The sequence below is a fragment of the Pezoporus occidentalis genome, unplaced genomic scaffold (genome assembly GCF_034315485.1).
Source record: "Pezoporus occidentalis ecotype Australia unplaced genomic scaffold, CSIRO_AGI_Poc_V1 ctg1, whole genome shotgun sequence".
Taxonomy (NCBI): domain Eukaryota; kingdom Metazoa; phylum Chordata; class Aves; order Psittaciformes; family Psittacidae; genus Pezoporus; species Pezoporus occidentalis.
The window spans coordinates 9509522-9530096 of record NW_026912778.1 but is presented as its reverse complement, the minus strand read 5'-3'; the positions used below and the strand labels follow the sequence as shown (position 1 = coordinate 9530096).

At 35.6% G+C, this 20575-nt stretch overlaps 1 long non-coding RNA gene across 4 annotated transcripts in view; it reads right to left on the bottom strand.

Annotated features, from left to right (window-relative positions):
- LOC134166803 (uncharacterized) overlaps positions 1-20575 on the bottom strand; it is a 704714-nt gene that overhangs the window by 216502 nt on the left and 467637 nt on the right. For all 4 annotated transcript variants that reach the window (XR_009966019.1, XR_009966008.1, XR_009966025.1 and 1 more), the window contains one exon: positions 1566-1730. This is a non-coding gene — a long non-coding RNA (uncharacterized LOC134166803). The remainder of the gene's footprint in view (positions 1-1565; positions 1731-20575) is intronic.

The window sequence follows — 20575 nt, the reverse complement described above, 5'->3', positions numbered from 1 at the left end:
CATGTTGCAGTATGTGGTTATGACTATGTTACTAGACAGAAAACTGTATAAAATGTATTCATCCAATACATTTATTCATTCCTTCATTTTTTAAAATTGTTAGAATAACGATCCCAGACCAGGGTGAAGGCTTATTTCAGTTCTAACCACAAAATTAGTAAAACTCCATAACAAAGTTGATGTAGAAAGAAAGAACATTGATAGAGCATAGCCATTCATCCAATTCTGCTAATTTTCTGACCTCTTCTTTCTCTTCTCTGCTCTGTTCCCTGATTAGTAGAAGCCAAGGAAATCAGTGGCAATCCTAACCCATAGCTGAAGAATTTCTAAATGGCCACAGTGCTCATTCTTCAAGCAAGAGAGACATACACTACATATACCAGCCTTTCCTTTTGCTGGAAGTGTTCCTTAGAAGGAAAGACATTATTTTGTTAGTCTGGTGCCATAATAATGCTCCTATTAATATTTCTTTTGAAGCTTCTCTCGTCCTTTAAATTGACATACTGCAAGTACACATATGTTTAAGAAAAATAATTAATAAAAATCAAACATTACTGATCATACAGTCATAAATGATACATCACAGTTGTCTGGCTGCAGTCTGAATAGGCAATAATTGCAACAATGTAGTTAACATGGAATGGCAGCCAGGTAGGTGACTCTTCATGGCAATGTCTTTAGATTAAATGTGTAATCCTTAAATAATTTCCAGCCTTAGTTCCTGCACATATTTACAGATTCCAAACTGTTCCAAGCCAGGTTAAAGTATTTTTTTGTATCTATGTACTTTGCAATTTTCTGTGTTATGGTACTGTAAATATTCCTGAGCCATGGATGGCTGTTTCACTATATCCACATCTGTTTTCAACACTAAAAATCTCTTTAGGCATACTGGATGTCTCAAGCAGAATAAATCAGCTGAGATAGCCTCAAATGACCTGAAAACTTTTTCAGTACTTAACTGTAATTTAGACAGTCTTATGGGGCTACTACGGTTACTACATTATCCCTGGACTGCCCAGGGTATCAGAATTTCTGCAGTGCTGTGATTCCACCCTAGGCATGCTTCCCAAACCAGAAGGGTCCCAGAATGCAGCCTCTAGCTATCTTCCTTAATTACTACACTTGAGAAAGTTTCCCCTTGCCATATTTGGGTAGTTATAAATTTATACCATTTCAGACCATTTGCCCAACAGAAAGTAACAGGAAGAGAGAAGAGATTCTTGTTTGCTGTCAGGAAGTTATTTCTTTCTCTAAATAGTCTTTTGAAAGATTGTTTCATACAGTTTGAACAGGCGCACATGCCAGTAGTCACCAAATACTAAAAGGTCTAAAGAATTCAAGTGTTGTTAAATATCTTACCAGTTATTAAAAAAAAAAAACAAAACAAAAAAAACCAACAAAAACACAAAACACAACAATCAAACCGAAACCCAACAACCCAAACACCTGCATATGCAAGGTTTTTTCATACTTTGAAAAAATTGGAAACCCCTCAGTCAACACAGCTTTTTGAAAGAAGTTTCTTTGCACCAAGGCACTGTTTTCCCCATGCGGTCACTCACCAATATTTATAAGGGAAGGCCACTTTGAATGCCACCAGCAGATGAAAAAACAGGAGGAAGGAAGGGTTTTCTGTCTTCACTGAGCTGGCTGATTCTGCCAAAGTGATAGCCGACATTGACATTACACAAGAGAAAGGCTGTTGTAGTCTCACAGTCCCAGATCTGCTGCAGAAACAAAACCAAAACAGAAAGAAAAACATATGTGTATACTTTTCAAATAAAAGTAATGCCAAAACATTAAAACTCTGATCTCTGGAATATAAATAACACTTAATCTTGGCTTTGAAACAGTAGCTCAAATCTGCTTGAAAAACAAGATTTAAAAAGACCCCTAAGAAATTGAATATCCTTCTGTAAAATTAATACTTCGAGGGTTTACTGGAAATAAATGGCCATAAACATCTTATGTACTCAGCTGGTGGTAGGAGGCAGACAGAAATTACAATTCTGTAAAAATAAGGAAAAGCTGAGATCTGAAGTGAAGATTTTATGCAGAATACATGGCAAAGATTGACAGGAAATTTTATAGGCGAACATGGCTATAGGTGAATGTGGCCTACGGAAAACTTAAGGGAAGGGTGAACGAATAATGAAGGATTCCTATTTATGCATTTATTTATTTATTTCATTTTCCTAGCATCGTTGTGAATTATTACCTATACGCTTGATACGTCCTAAAAGAAAAAACTGTGATGAATAAATAAACAGCTCTAGAAATCTTCAATAGGGTCCTTTACCTTGCAGGGAATATTATCATTGGCTTTTGATACAATTTCTGCTGCAGGGAAAGACTTTCAAAGCTCAGAATGCAGAAGTATTGCCAGGCACTCAAAGACCCCCTGCTGTGCGCGTCAAACTAAGAAATCTCTCTGAACTTGTCGAATTAAAAGTCATCTCTCTCTCTCTGCAGCCCCTGCATGAGCTGGGAAGCTCTGTCCTCATTTTTTTAGGCCTTCCATGATAAACAAATGGAGCCTGAAGCATCTTTATTCTTTTCAGGCACATAATTAAAATTCTTTAAAAAATGTAATTGAAGGCAATGAATTTCAAAAGGAGGTTCTAGTTAACAAGGAGGCTAGAACAGTTTCAGTAGGCCATATTGCTTTACTGTTCAATTTTGTTTCAAAGGTAAAAGCAAAACAGCCTGTTAAGATCGTAGGTGTTTTTTGTGCATTTTATTTTTTTTTTTTTAAATTTATTTTGTTTGTACATTGAGAGGTGGCTCCAAACTCAAACATCTCAGCAGGATTTATGCTTTCTGGAATGTCATAATACTTAATTACTGAAACAGCAAAGAGGAGTATGCTACTAAAATATGAACAAAGCAGAAAGCATTCCTGGTTTCTCAAAAATCATTATTTATATATCCCCTAAAAAATTAAAGAATGTAGTTATTGAAGAATTTGTATTTTCTTGCCATGCCTCTTTCATACATCCATACCATTGTAAATACTTGCAGGCTTGCAAAATTTTTTAACCTGGTAATGCTAGAATGCTACTTTTCTGTGATCACTATTGCTGTAAAAAAAATTGTAATGATTACTTTTAATAGGCATTTTTGATGTTGCCAAGAAAAGAGCAAGTACTGATATAATGAATAATTTCAGATTAATATAACAGGAATGAAAAACTATCTCTTTGGATTTGAATACCAGGGATTATCACACAACATTAACTAAAAGGCAGAAGACAAGACAGTGTTTCAGAAAGTCACCTCTAAGGCGACTTCCTAGAGAGCTCAAAATCTAAACCTAATGCTTCTGAGTATCTCTTTCAGGGGGATTTTCAGTATCACTCTCTATTGAAAGGAAAAATCTTCAGTTTTCACCTGTTTCTTTCCATGCTGTGTTCTTAAACTGTACTTCTGGCTATAAATGACCATATGAAATGTTTTGTTTTGGTTTCTTTTTTTTCTAGTTACTCCCTAGAGAGACTGGAGATTGAGATGTTTTAAGGGAAATTTTTTATGATTCTTGTAGCATTAAAAAGAGAAAGGTGTAGCAAGGCAGCAACTACTCCCACAACTCCTGGGTAGCACTCTTCTTCTGATAGTTATGATGCCTATGGGAGACCTGAAACAACATAGCTAACAGCTGTTTTTCATCCTTGGTAGGGGGAAAGTACAGTATGCATTCTGACTGGGTCAACAATTATTCTGACCGGTAGGGAGGTGGAAAGAGGATCCAGTTAGCTCCCCTGGAAAAAACAACGATGAACTAGATCTAGCAGAAGCAAACTGAGGCTTTGACTACACTATCAAGTTATAGCTCTGCTGGCCAGGAGTTATTTCTGTCCTAGTGTGGTTTTGGTTATGTTTTATATTTTAAAGTCAACACTTGTGTACCATAGGGCACAGCTCATTGCAGAGGTCATACTGAACAGGCAATATAGGGAACAGTGCAGCAAGTTTGGCTCACTCCATTTTCTGCAATTTTCTTGTATTACCTCAGCAGGTTTTAAATACTCAGATTCCCACATGCCTTCATCTCACACCCAGAACACACAACATACAGCTTCAATTTTCTATTGTGCACATGAAACTTTCACAGACTGCACAGAGCCCATCACATCATGCTCTAATCTGGACAACATTAATAACAAATAATGATCATAGAATCATAGAATCATAGAAGAGTTAGGGTTGGAAAGGACCTTAAGATCATCTAGCTCCAACCCCCCTGCCATGGGCAGGGACACCTCACACTAAACCATATCACCCAAGGCTTCGTCCAACCTGGCCTTGAACACAGCCAGGGATTGAGCATTCACAACCTCCCTGGGCAACCCATTCCAGTGCCTCACCACCCTAACAGGAAAGAGTTTCCTCCTTATATCCAATCTAAATCATCTCTTAAATCCATCAAGACACTACATTGGCACAGGAGCAGTAGGACCAAAGGCTAAATCACAGTTTTCTAGCAGTGTGTTGTTTCCCAGAATGCAGTCTACTACTACAACCAACCAAAAGAACAAGGCAGTTCCTACTATGGCTTCAGTATCCATGTAAAAGTGAACTCTTCTTAGCCTTCCCTTCAGACATATTAGGATAATTTTTGAAAATGTATTTATTGTCTTTATTTTTAATTGTATAGAGTAACTTAATGTGCCATGAAATCAACAAAATCCATGCATGAACAAAACCTATAAAACAAAACATAGTCAAATTAGTATTTTCAAACATCATTTCTGCTATAAAACTGAATTAATGAGAGCAATGTGATTTTGAAAAGAAACTCATGCCACAATTTGCTCTGTAGAATGTGAAGGACATGGGACAAAAAAAAAAAAAAAAAGTTAAAAAGAGACTGTATCTGATGTTTTAAGAAAAAAAAAAGTGAGGCCCAGCATGAGTATTTAATGTCTGTTTGCAGAATGAGTAAAGGTTTCTTTAAGTTCACTGAGCACTCACTGTAAAGTTTAGGGAAGATCAGTAGCTTAGAAAAAAGTGGCTACTGAAATATGAGTCACATCTATGAACAAAAGTGATCAAAGTCTACTTGGCTGCCAGTGTCTTCAGTTTATTCCACTGCAGTACACATATTACTTGACTGAAAGGTGTGTAGATATAAGGCATCCAGGTGTCTGCCTACTGTCACTGGGCCTGAAATTCTCATCTGTTATGTCTGACTTCCTTTATTGATTTCTTTTTCCTAAGCAGCAGCAGCTGAAGTACTTTTTATAACATTGGGGAACACATTTTCAATAGAATAAATTCATATAAATTACCCTCTCCCCTCTAAGCCAGAATTATTTTAATAGCTGTGATAAATCCCAAATTCTCGAAAGCCTGTTTCCACTTATATAATGATATTATGACAGCAATGTTATATAGTCATATCATAAATTCTTATGCAACTTGAGGATCTCAGACACCCTTTTTAATGGAGAAGAAAAAATATCTTTTTATACCATTGTCGCATAAGAGCTTAATGCAAGTAATTTTTTCTTTCAAAAGCCACTTGCTACTTATAAACACATACCTCTTATATGCCATAAACCAAATATGTAACTTGGGTAGAAAATTAGGAAACCTACAGCAAAACTTTCCAAGATACAGTTTTGATCCAGTAGTTTAATGTTCTGTGTACAAAACTGTGGACAGATGTTGTCTTGATAATTTGAGGTACTGCTATTTCAGAAGATGGCAAAAGAGCAAGTAAGTGAATGCAAATCCAAATTCTGAGTTCTATGGGAAGTATAAGAACAAGACAGAGTATTTCAGCTGGTCTTTCTTTTCAAAATAGCCCCATTTTCATTTCTTAACATACAATTTTCCATATAATGCACAAAGTTAGTGTATATCCTCCTTATTATTCCCATGTCTAGATTATTTAGATTAATACAGATTCATGGCTTTTCCAGTCTAATATTAGATCATATATTCTGCAACTACACCAAAACATAACTTTGTAAGTTAGATTTAAAACAGAGATTAAAACAGCACCAAGGGGAACAGAAGAGAGGAACTAGTTAGCGAATTTTGATATCAAATGATAGGCTACATAAATTCAATTGAAAATATTAAAAATATAAACGTAACCTTATAAACAAGTTCATTCCCTCACATTAGTACTGATTTTAGTGTTCCAAATTCAGTAGTAATCACAAAGTAAGTAAAAAAAATGTCAATAAGTGTTTCACATTGTTCTTTCTCTCCCTCATGAATGTAGGCAATAGGACTCTCTCCTCAAAACTATTTAATATTAGAAATTACCTGAAGTACTTGAAAATTTCACTTACCATGTATTTTGAATGAGATATTAGTAGATGGCAATAAGGGAATTGATCATATCAATAAAATAGACCTTGTTTTCATTATCATGCACTTTAGCTATTAGGGCCAAGGTCTTAGAAACAAGTTAAGAGTAGGAAAGGAAAAACCACTTCTTTTCTGGCAATACAGTCTCTATATAAAAATAAAAAAAGTAAAATTTTGAGTGAAATCTTTCTGATGATTTTTTATTGGATCTATTAAGCAAGCATACCACTATAAGCAGGTGCATGTTATAGAGTGCAGAAGGTCTGATGCCCTTTCCAGCACAAAAATGAAGAAAGGAATCGATAATACTTGGCAGAAGAACATAAGCCTGTGTCAAAGTAACTCATTTCCACGGTATCTTGATGTATTTGCTGTTTTCTTTGAGTTGTTATTCTCTCATGAACCTCCCCTTCCCTATCACTTGGGTAGGAGTTCTGTGACTCCTAATCTCTTATTCCTAAATGTATTTACTCTATATTTTCTAAAACCCAAGTATTTTACATTATTAAGTCTCATTCTGTGTTGCTCCTGAAAGCTAACAGCTGTCAGACCCTTGCAGAGTTTTGACAACAACTAACACACTGTTCAAGCAAAACCCCTCTGTATCACTTCAGTGATGTGACTGGTGCTCTTTGGATACAAAAGCAGAGCTGCCTGACAGTTGAGTCTCTGCTTCATTTGTCAGGAAGAAGGGAAGAAAATCTACTTTGCTAATCAAGAATCATTGTCAGCTCTTAATAATGTTTGATGGTAGGAGTATCCATTATATTAACAATGTTGACAACCTGATAGGGCAGAAAGCCTTAAAAGGTGGAGATAAACAGAGCATGGAGCAGCTGTACTGTGCTGAAGAGACTGAGAATGGAGTGAGAATGGACCCAGCTCCATTTTACATGGAGAATTTTTGAGGATTTGTCTGCACAAGGGCCAATTAACTCAGGCAGGCATCTTACAGAGAAGCTGAAATCTATCCTTTTGATATAAAAGTTCTTTAAATAGTAAAGATCAATTCTTAAATATTCTCACACACCGAGTCTCTACACTGCTCTTCATTCTCTCATTCACAGTACAGCAAAATGAGAAAACAAGTTATAGGGAAGGAATACACAGATACATCAAATACCTTTTTATATTTATACTCTTTAAAATGTATTAATAATCAGTGCCGTTCTTAAAGTAAGTTAATGATTGCAGTATCTTTTTCCTTGGATATATTTTGCTATTTTTGCAGTCAATTTAGAAGTTCTTTGAAACAAATTGCTTTGGCAGCTTCCCCTTTATACAGTTCTTAGGAAGCCTCTGATAGCACAGTGTATGTGTCAAATTCAGTGCTGAAGAACAGGAAACTGAGATAGTTATGATAAATGAACACTTTATGCGCGGAAAGAACTTTATGTTGCTATTATTGCATAATGACAGAAAGATGTGTTACGTATTCATGTAAATAGGACCACTATATAAATGTTGAATTCTGAAATATCTCTGCAGACAGAATAAAGTCCAGAGGAAATCTGGAAAAAAATGAAACACCTCTTAAAATGATCACATTTTATACTGCAATGTTAGTATTTGTATTCTAAGATACATCAGCATACAAAATTGTATGTGGGAAATTAAAGCATGTAATATTTTATGTTTTAATACAGAATTATGTGAAATCCTTATTTTCCATTAATAAATAAATTGGATAGCTCATACAATGCATTTAGAGATATAATTGTTTTAAAGTGAGTCACTGAAATTTCTAATTTTACAGAAGTTAGATCTCAGTTCCTAAACCCCAGTACTTTCATGTTACCTGGAGTTACTAAACTGTAACTATTCTCATTTCTTGAAGTCTGAGGGTCATTAATTTAAGCAAATCCCAGATGTTTAGAAACTTCCTAATAAAAACATATTAGCCCTACAGAAACAAGAAGAAAAAATTCATATGTTCTAATCTTGAAGTTGCTGTACAGTGCACTTAGACACTTCCTCCTTATTAAGGATGGGAAGTTTACTATGTTAGAGCTCTTTAACTCATCTACTAGATGCAATAGGATATATATTGAAAATATCATCTCCTGTACAATTAAGACTTCTTAAAAGTTGTTTAACTTTCAGGATGTTTCTTTTAATCTTAAACCATTTCATTTTGAGAATTTATAGGTTTTAAAATAAATTTTAAGTTGTACTTATGAAGTAAATGTATCTGGTCATCAAAATTCTGTAATTCCATTGTATCGTTTAGGGGCTTAGAATGACAGAAGAGATTTTACTGCAAATAAGCTGCTTAGACACTATGAATGTTAGACTGGATGCATATGGGTGGATTAGTCAAAAGCACAAGTTGAAACTGACCACAGCACGTGGTAAGTACAGGTTGCCCTACAGCTTTTATTGTCACTTAGGAGTTTTGTCTATATCAAAACACACTAAACGGATTACCATGAGTTTATCTTCCACTGAGAGTGCACTTGACATTTCATCAAACCATTAATTTTCAATATTTAAGTATTAAAGAAGAATCCTCGTACAATTTAATGACTTTCAATGTACCAATTGGAGTGGCTTGTTCCCATATACTTCTGAATTCAACAACATAATCTCTAGATTGTGAAAAAAAAAAAATTCAAGACAAGAATATTAAACTGTTCTTCATACAAGGAGATTTGCTCTCCAGTATTTTCAGATGTTTGGTTTGTTGTTTTTTTTTAATAATATTTCCATAAATAACTTGCTCAGGTTCACATACAGAAGAGATGCTCACTGGCACAATTTTGGCATTCATTTCAGTTTGGCATTTTGTTTTAGATATGCATATGCTCAATTTTATCACAGCAAGTATAATTTATTGACACATTGTAACTGTAATATGCTTGTCATGACTCCATGTTGTGCTGTATGTGATAACTAGAAAACAAACATCATGCAGACTGAGGCTTTAATCAAAACGTTCCTTGTAAGGGTTGGAAAGAGCTCTGTGACCTCTGATGAATGGAAATGTACAGAGTGGATGCTCTATAGAGCCTTTTGGACTCAGCATGCATTGCACAGGAAGCAGTCAGTGTGGGTACTAGCCTCAGAACCTCAGCTCATCTTCCTGCAACATATTCCCATGGTTTGCATCTTGCATTTTTCAAAATTCCACTCCTTCAAAATTTCTTTCTAGAAATTGTAAAAAAAAGCTGAAATAAATTTCTAAGTAAAGCATATTAAAACTAACTACAATTTATCAGCTTCTTGATATTATAAACTGCAGCGCTTAATTTTGTTGTTGGCTTGTTGTTTTTTTTTTCTGAATTCAGCAGATGTAGTAGGGATTATGAAACACAAATGTTTATAAGCTACTCCTGTGAATAGTAATTCAGTTATATGTACCTCCATAACTGCAACATATCAAGAAATCTGCTAAAATTTTATTTACTGTATTAGGATAAAACTACGGAATAAAGAAGACCTTAGAAAACATTGAAAGAAAAAAAAAATAAAGACACGGTAAAAGGAAAAAAAAATATTTTCATAGACTGGGATGGCAAATAAGTAGCTTTTAAGTAAGCTAAATAATTTTTATGAAAACCAGAAATGTGACAGATTTGATTTAGCTGGTAAAGAACAGGAAGTTAAGATGAGGATAGAAGCTTGGAGAAGAATTATGACAGAAGAAGAAGCTAGCTAGAGCCTGAAGGAAGATTTCTAGAAGAGCGTTTAAAATGAGGTGGATCTTATGTATTCCCTTAAATAATCAGGTAAAATGCAGTGTATAAGTGAAGGTTGCTGACACTATTTCATTATTTTCAGCACAAAATGACTGGGAGGTCTTACAGAAACATCTTTATGACTTTGTCAACTACATTAATGGAATAGAACAAAATTAAATCAAAGTTAAAAATACAAAATTCAGTCTCATGCACTTATAAACTAAACAACTAGAATGTATGCATTAGGTACTGGGTTTATAAACTAGAAAAGTCTGAAAATGTTTGATTTGTTTAGCCCTCCTAAATGAAAGAATCTGGTTACTAACCACATTAATCTAAAGTAATCTAAAGTCTTTAGGAAACTAAGGATTTGGAAGAAGGTGGAGACCTAGAGGAAAAGGTATAACCATCAAAACTGAGTTGTTCTGGATTGCTAATTCATCCTGAATACTAGAAACAAATCCTGACCAGTGATATCATTTAAGTAATGTAATTTCCTGGGACCGCAGAATCTGATCGTTTACTGATCCTGTGCAGATCTATGCTATCTAGCTTTCTTAGGAAAGGAGAAGACAGAAGAAAGAATATACATAAAGACACTCAAAAAAGACTCATTTTCAAAGGCATCAGACATATATTTTTAGGCATAATTTCTATTTACACTATTAGGCATGATGGATGTTTTTACACCAGGGCTTAAATCCCTTCAGGAGGCTGATTTAGACTGAGATATCAATTGTTCTTCTGAGTATTACACTGTGCTCTTTACAGCTAACAGAAAATCTCATCTTACATTTGCTCTCCTCACTCAGTCTCACTTTTTTCTTTACTTCCTGAAATTTACCTGTATACTGAAATTTTCAAGCAATTTTCATGAAGTTGATTGTGTAAGAGGTAATGTATGCCATTCTACCCCAAGAGCAGATCACAGACACAGTAATTTTAAAGCCAACTAGTATGAAGTTTCTTCCTTGTTCCAGAGAGTAAATACTTTGCACTAGCAGATTACAGTCCCATTTTTTTCAGCTTCATAAATCATGTAAGAACTATTAAGAGAAAATAGCATCAAAGAGGAGAGACTAGCATCCTAAGAAACCTGCTGTAGACTGTCTACATTTTATAATTTTACTTTACGTAAGCATCTATGGCAACCTACGATTCTGTACGATATAAACAAACCTTGCTAGTAATTATTAACTACAGAAATATGGAATATTTTACTTATTCAAAAATGACAGCATTAAACTGTTGCCAAACTCTATTCTTTGTTCACTTTCACTCTTCATCTCACCATACTAAACCTCCAAAGCCACATAAAGTCAGAAAAATGCTTCCTTACTCTGAACTACTGGGATCAAAGCCTATGATTACGAATCCATCTAATATGGTGTTTTGTTTTGCCAGTTCACTTCTTATTATGGGACCTGGAAATGAAATTTCATTTTGTCAGGAGAAGTAATTTAAAACAAAATTTACAATCTCAATAGATTGCTGGGTCTTTTTCACCAAGAATGAATTCTCTCCCACATAACATGTTAGTTGGGTGTAGCAGTTGGAATAGTTGTGCTCTCCCATATCCTAGTTCACACTATTAAGTATTTGTAGATTCATGACACAGCCTTTGTGTATTCCACAATACTGAAATATATCAGTGATTTAGTGTCTAATGACCTGTCATTTCACTTTAAAATATTACTTTGTTGGGCAAAAAAATACCTGCTCTACTGCATCTTACCAAACAACGAAAATAAGAACATCAAAACATGCCTATTCATCAGTTTAGCAACTGTGCCTGAAAACCTTGGAAACAAAGGGCAGCAGTATGTCTGACTGCCAAAGTCATCTCACCTCCTGCATTCACAGCATTCTATGCAAGAACAATTGTGCACTATCGTATAAAGTAAGACGTTTTGATTCTTTCCTGTATTTATTTCAAATCAACGTAACACATATAAATTTACCATCTTCCAACTTATTGCTCCACTTTCATGTAATAATCTTGTCAAATGTTAACAGTTTTATACCACTTAGCAGAAAACACAGAACAGTTCTAAAGAACATTAGGAAACTGATTTGACAGGAGATGTAGCAACAGAACCAAGATTCTATTAAGAAATTGTTATGCACTTTACAAGATGATACAACAACGTTCCGAGGAAAATATATAACATCATACAATAATTAATGTTTGGCTTAGAAAGATAGATGACTTCAGGAATATCAGGTTCAGATGCTTGATCTATAGAAATTAAACCCCTTTCTTAAACTTCCATTTAAAAGAAAAGGGTGGATATTTTTTGATTGTTGTGTTTTGGTTTGATTTGGTTGTTGGGAGTTTTTTTGTTATTCTTTTTACTTTTTTATTTGCTTGGCTGTTTTTTTTATTTGTTCTGGCTAGTTTGACTGCTGCTTTCCATTGTTAGGTAGGTATTGTGAGAGAATTGCTAACAGCTGACTTATTTGCCTATGAAAGCATGCCTGGGTAAAGTCAGACAATTGTGCCAATCTGGTGACCCTGTAACTTTCAGGAAGCAGTCAGGACTGTACTCAATTACAGATTATAAAAGCTATTATATGAGTTTTAATATTTCCTCTTTGTACATGTTCATAAAATGTGAGGTGGAATTCCAGAGTCTCCAGTCTGCTATACCTCTCTGGCAGATCACTGTTGGCTTGCTGTTTTTTTTTTTTTTTTTCTGGACATCAGATTGTATGGCCACAAAAGAATGAATTCTTCAAATAATTTTCAGAGTTAAATGCCTGTGGGAATTTTAATTGTTGGGTCTAATAATCTGAAATGTTGATAAAATTATGCAAGGCATAACAGATACGTCAAGAATTAGTTTAAAATGGTTTATGGCTCCTCTTCAAAACAGAAACCTGAAAGTAGTGAGGGTTCTCACTGGGGGTTTAGTGTTGTCATTTCTCATGCTCCACAGCTGCACGGGACTAGAAATGCTCCAAGCAAAGGAATCAATATGCTGGTGATACTAATTTAGATAAACAGATATTTTTCCAATGGAAAAATATCAGCAAAGTGTCCTAATACGCATTAATCTCCAGCTGGGAAAATATGCACTGGTTTTAAAGAGGAAAAGTGTTTAGTCAGTGCCATCTCTGTGGGAGTAATTACATGTAGACTATAAAAGAAATAATAAGGAAAAATACACCTGAAATATTCTGTTGACCATTTTAGATAACAGTCATTTTATGCAGAACTCCAAATGATAATTTGAAATTGTACATGTAGAATCACTCTTTCTTCATATTCCCCATCACTTTCTGAAAAAGAAGACAAACCTTATATGAATGAACAAATGCAAATACATTCTGCATTCGTCTTCGTGCTACTGTAGATTGTATTTATATTATATTTATAGTATTATTTGTATTTTGTCTTAGTTGAAAAAATAATTATGTATGTATAGCTCAGAAGCCTGGAACACCACATATAAATTATTTCTGATTAGAAATATCTAACACCATTGTTTTAGAAGTATTTCAATCAGAAAGCAACACAGCCACTACATGATGTCATTAGCCTTTTGATATTGCTTTACTTACAATTAAATGTTTCAGTTATAATACCTGAGTGAGGGTACTAGCAGTATTCACTCTAAATGTTGGTGCAATGCTGCCATGGCATAAATAAGAAGTATTCACCCACATATTATATGCATGAAATTTAAACATGATAAATTTCAGCCCCTGAACACTAAGCAGAAGAACTCTGTGGAATGTTTACAAAGTAGAAGGGCATTTTATTAACTAGAGAAATAGTACTATCCCTAATTAACTCTTACATTGTTCTTTTAATTCAAGAATTTCATGGCTTCATTAATAATAGGGTTATGTTGAAGACTTACTCTGTGATCATTACCTTCTAGAAGAAAAAATAGAGGCACTCATGCTATCTGTATAAAAAATACCACAAAAATGTCCTCAGCTTTTTTCTACTTTCCTTTCTACTAAGTTAGGAGGGCATTTTCATGTGGCCATTAACTGGGTGAACCAAAAGTAAGGACTTCTAAAGACTACAGATATAAAAATAAAACACCATAAAAACTCTAAAGAATACATAACAGTTTGATCAGTATTCATTGAATTACTCAGGGTATATCCACATGATATAATGGACTGCTGTGTTCCAGCATTCCAAAGACAGGTCTCTGAGAGCTATTACATCTACATGGCAGAGTGCATGGTCTCTATGGTCACCTGCTTTCATTTCTCATAATTTTAACCTAGCACTGTACAGAGGCTAATTAGTGTTGGAGAGTGTTGCCGTAAGACTGCAGTCTGTTACTGCATCTATACGGCTTCCAACCTCAGAAGCAGCTCCTTGTAGCACTGAGGCTCTGTGCAGTGTTCCACGTATCCACACCAAACCCCAAATTCTCAAAAGAGCTTAGTCACACTGAAAGCAAGTGCAATTCAAGCTACTAAACAACACTGGCAGTGTCAAAGATTTTTACCAGCGTATAATGTCTTGTTTTTCAGTAAGAGTACTCTTAGATTTAGTCAGCTAGTTAAGTTTCTTAATGCTAAAAATAATGTATTTTTGAAGAACTCTGTTCTTCCTCACAGAACATCCTCACAGAGATCAGCGGTAGTTCTGAATGAGCTTGATACAAGAAACAGAGAACATAGTACTTGAATGCCACAATACATGCAATAAATAATAACCACACAGACCAAGATGTGCTAAAGCTGTGTTATTATAATGTTTTATTTCTTCATCTTACATTTTAGCTACTAAATAACTGATATCCCTGTCTCTGTTTTATAACTGATGTTGAAATGTTCTTTCTATACAGTGGTGAAGCATGGGAATCCTTTCTAAACCAGTAACAAAGGTTTGTCTTTTAAAAAGAAAGAAAATTGGAAGACAAGACACCAAAAAGATACTGCTAGATAACCATGTATGTTAGTAAACTAAAAAGTATATCTAACAACTACAGCTCTGATTCTGAAGGTAGAAAAGTCACATGTACAAACTGAGACTTAGGTCTGTTAGCAGTGCTTCCTTTTGCTGCAAGTTTTATAGTAAAAAAAAATACAAGAAAAATAATCCTTTTCTTCTATGATGTGTGTGCACTTAAATAATCAAATGCATCAAAATATTTCAGTTCAGCAAATGCAGAAGTGAATCCAACGTTAATTAGAACTAAGATTTTTAAAGACAGTTTTACAGAATTGTATACTGTATCTCTGCTTAGGCAGATGAGGCCCAAAACATTGTAATGTCTCAATCTCTTTTTTTTCTGTTTGTACTTTTAATTTTTGCTTTTTCTGATGGCTTGAATATACATCATAGGGCTCGATCAAAGAAGGAATTGGCACAGTGTACTATTTTAACCTAATGGGTAGCTTATATATTAGCAAGGCACAGTGTGATGAACAAATTATAAAACAGAACTTTGAAAATAAACAAAAGGTCCCTCTCATCTATTCCATGGAGATGATTAAGTTGGATTCCATACCATACATGCGGCTGATTTTTTTCAGTTAGTCATTTATACATACACTTCTATAATTGGGCAAATACTTCAAAATTTATATTAATATTCTTCATTTTTTACAGGTGCTTGAAAAGCATAAATTTTTTTAGGTTGTGCATAATAGCCATGAAAACTGATTTCTCATTTTAATACAATGAGTTACATATGCATAGAAGGTTGATAATCTTTTTTTGTTCTTTTTAAATTCAATGAAAGATGAGAAACTGTCTACATAAGTTAACTGAATACAATTGCAATCCAGTCTAAAATGAAAGCTCAGTATTTCAGAGACAAATATAAATGAGATACAAATCAAGAACTATTGGCACAAATATTTTTTTAAGTGTTTTGAATAATTAGTACATGCAAGATACTTCCAATTCTCTCAAACAAGCTGTGCACATTAATGATTAAATTAAGAGAGATGACTGTAAATTATTCACACAGTTACACATCTAGCTTGATCACTACCTTTTGTATAAAAAAGTGCCAAAACTTTTTTCTAGTCTTTTAAGAGCATGAGAACTTTTGAGCTACTTCTTGGGGTTTGTTTTGTAAATATGGTATTGGATCACACACCTCTGATGTACAATAAATTTGTACAGAATCATGTTTTATGACTTCACAGGGTGTTCAAGGAATCAAACAGTTTATTCAGTGACAGAGATCAGCTGTGAGTTCTGCTAGTCAAGTACAATATCATTTGTAGCCACATGTTACCAAAGGGTATTTGGATTCTTTCCCTCTTGTTGATGAAATTCAATAAAAAAAATACACCAAACAATCTTTTCCTGTAAGTGGTTATTTACAGGCATTTAATATTTAAAAATGTAATATCTGAGATTTAGAAGAAATTTCATCTCATAATTTTCTGCTATTAGATTATCAAAATAATCAGATAATAATTCAATAATACTCCCCATATCTAGCATATGGTATGTAACTTCTAAGGGCATTAATTTAAAATGCAAGACATTTCATTTCACACAAAATCTTCAGATTGTAGTAATTTCATATAATCTACCACTTCTGTCATAGTTTTCTCTGGATTTCTAACCTCTCAACTTATTCTTCTTACTACAGACTGTGTGATTTATGAGTACTGATAGCTAGAGAGACAGCTGTGAGATTAGCAACATAACCTATCCTACATAACCTCAGAAGCAGCTTCTTCTGAAATGTATAGTTGCACAAAAATAGAATCAAAACACATTCCAACATGTACTTTTACATTAACTTGCTTATTCACTAAGATAAATACAGACATCAAACAGCTCTAGCAACCCTTTCCTAAAATTTAAATGTATAGGTATATGTATTTATTTAAATATATACGTGTAAAATTGTTAAATTGATTATTTTAGTATTGTCACTTACTCTGAATGCAAATTACAATACATGTTTCTAAATATTATCATGAAATATTTTAAATTGGAAATGCAAGTATATTTCTAACAGTCAATTACATTAGTCATTAAATACATCCATAGATTTAAAACAATTATCATGCAGAGGAAATGTAAAACATTGTTCTGAAAAGCTTTATGAGAGCAAAGGAAGTGGCAAATTTCAAAAGTGATGAAGCATGATACTACGTGTGTTCTCTTGAGACGATACCAAGTTTCAAAGCCAGCACATTATAAAACAAAATACAAAAATTACTTCTTTATGAGTAAGTGAGAAATGGCATTAAGTAAAATGTGAATTTCTAAGGGTAATCACAAAATAGATTTAACCCCCAATTGATATTTTTAGTTATATTTTTTTCTATGGATACAAACATGCAATATATATATATATATATATATGAAAAAAATCCAATAATTCTTCTCTAAAATAACTGCTTACTCAAAATTTGGCAGTTTGTCATAGTTCTTTATGATAAATACTGCAGTGCTTGTGCATCTGGACTGTAGTGATGCTCTACAGTTAAGGAATGCAGATACCTCTCTGTATTATAGTTTCCTCTTTATTTCAAAAACCAGTTGGAAACTTTTCCAAATCTCTTACATTTTTTCCCCACCATAGTATGGTTTTAAAAATAAAATCTTTCACAGGAAATCATTATTTTGAGTAATTTTCTTTAATCCTTATTAGATGAAAATGCACTCAAGGTGCACTATTTTGCAGAGGAACTGATCCAAATCAGAATGTCTGATTGGGTAAGAATTAGAGACTGAAGCAACAAAAGGACCTTGTGGTTGCTATCTACTACAGGCCACCTGTTCAAGGGGACTTTATTGACAAAGCCTTCTTACTCCAGCCACAGCTACATGAGACATAGTATTTGCAGTCTCTTGTCCTTCTGGCAGACCTCAACCATCGTGACATCTGCTGGAAATGTAACATCATGAACTTTAGGCAATCCAAGAGATTCCTGGAATACATTGAGGATAACGTCTTAATTCAGGTAATAGACAGCCCTACCAAAGGGAGCAAAGTTCCTCTCACTGTAAGAGAAGATTAGGTTTGTGACCACCTCAGGAACCTGAGCATACATAAGTTTATGGTACATGACAAGATTCATCCCAGAGTCCTGAGGGAATTGGCTGATGTAGTTGCCAAGCCACTCTCCATGATATTCAAGAAGTCATGGCAGTCAGGTAAAGTCCCTGATGACTGGTAAAAGGTAAACATTACATCCATTTTTAAGCAGTGTGGAAAGGAGAACCCTGGGAACTACAAACCTGTCAGCCTCACCTTTGTGCCTGGGAAGATCACAGAACAGATCCTCCTAGAAGCTATGCTAAGGCACATGGAGGACAGGGAGGTTATTCGAGACAGCCAGCATGTCTTCATCAAGGGCAAGTCCTACCTGACCAACCTAGTGGCCTTCTGTGGTGGAGTGACTACACCAGCGGATAAGAGAAGAGCTACAGATGTCATCTATCCAGAATTCTGCAAGGCCTTTGACACAGTCCCCCACAATGTCCTTCTCTCAAAACTGGAGAGATAAGGATTTGCTGGACAGAGTATCTGGTAGATGATGTATTCATTGTGTGGTCTCATCCAGAAGGTAGTGGTCAATGACTCGATGTCCACGTGGAGATTGGTGACAAGTGGTGTCCTGCAGGGGTCCTTACTGGGATCAGTTCTTTTTAATATTTTTGACGACTTAGATGACATCAAGCTGAATGGTGTGACTGACATGCCTGAGGGATGGGATGCCATTCAAAGGAAGCTGGACAAGCTCAAGAAGGAGGCCCACGTGAGCCTTATGAGGTTCAACAAGGCCAAGTGTGAGGTCCTGCATCTGATCAATCCTGGTATCAATACAGGCTGGGGGATAAGGGGACTGAGAGCATTCCTGTGGAAGAGGACATGGGGCACTGGTGGATGTAAACCTGCACATGAGCAAACAGCATGTGCTTGCAGCCCAGAAAGCCAACCATATCATGGGCTCCATCAAAAGAATGTTGCCAGCAAGTCGAGGGAGGCAGTTCTGCCCCTGTACTCTGCTCTGGTGACACCCCACTGCACTGGTGAGACTCCAGAACTGGAGTACTGCATACAGGTCTGGACTCCTCAGCACAGGAAAGACCTGTTGGAGATGGTCCAGAGAGGGCCACAAAAATTATCAGAGGGCTGGAACACCTCCCCTGTGAGGACAGGTTGAGAGAGTTGGGGTTGAGAAGGGTCCAGGGAGACCTCATTTTGGCCTTTCAATATTTAAAGGGGGCTTATGAAAAAGATGGGAACAGACTTTTTAGCAGGGCCTGTTGCAACAGGACAAGGGATAATGGTTTTAAACTGAGAGGGGAGATTTAGACTAGACATAATGAAGAAATTTTTTACATTGAGGGTGGTGAAAACAGTGGAACAGGCTGTTCAGGATGTGATATATGCCCCATCCCTGGAAACATTCAAGGTCAGATTGGACAGGGCTCTAAGCAGCCTAATATATTTAAAGGTGTCACTGCTCATTGTATGGGGGTTGGACTACATGGCTTCTAAAAGTCCCTTCCAACTCATACTAGGTTGAAGGAGGTGATCCTGCCCCTCTACTCTGCTCTCATGAGACCTCACATGGAGTACTGTGTGCAGTTCTGGTGTCCTCAACATAAAAGGGACATGGAACTGTTGGAACAAGTGCAGAGGAGGGCCATGAGGATGATCAGGGGACTGGAGCACCTCCTGTATGAAGACAGGCTGAGGAAGTTGGGGCTGTTCAGCCTGGAGAAGAGAAGGCTGTGTGGAGACCTCATAGCAGCCTTCCAGTATCTGAAAGGGGGGCTATAGGGATGCTGGGAAGGCACTATTCATTAGGGACTGTAGTGGTAGGACAAGGGGTAACAGGTTAAAACTTAAACAAGGGAAGTTTAGATTGGATATAAGGAAGAAGTTCTTTACTGTAAGGGTGGTGAGGCATTGGGATGTGCTGCCCAGGGAAGTTGTGAATGCTCCGTCCCTGCCAGTGTTCAAGGCCAGGTTAGACAGAGCCTTGGGTGACATGGTTTAGTGTGAGGTGTCCCTGCCCTTGGCAGGGGGTTGGAACTAGATGACCTTAATGTCCTTTCCAACCCTAACTATTCTGATTCTATGATTTTTCAAACATTTTGAAGTTAGTCTTTATGGCCTCAGCCATTATGATAGGCTACACACAATTCAGACACCATATATTCTGTGTAACTGAAACTCAATCAGTTGGACTAGGTTTGCTGAACTCCTCAGCCTGGCAAATATAAGTCTGAAGTCTTCTGGTCAAGTATCTAGAAATTCACAGGTGGTACAAAGAAAGTAATCTAGTAATAATTAATTTATTATCTCTTCTAATACAAAGATTGTTGGGATATGAAATGAAGCTAGGGGGGACAGGATCAAAACAAGCAGAAGGTGTATCTTCTTACACAAATAATTAAGCTGTAACTGAATTAGACCTGTTCAAGGAAAAACGGATGGCAGTGGATTTGGAAATGGATTCAGATACCTATGTGGAAGTAGGCTGGGGGCTATCAATATGTACTTCCCTGTTTTCATACTATCCCCTAGGTATTCATAATTGATCAAACACAATATTTTGCAAGACAGAGCTTTGATCTGATCTCAGAACTCTAAGTTTTTCATGTGTTT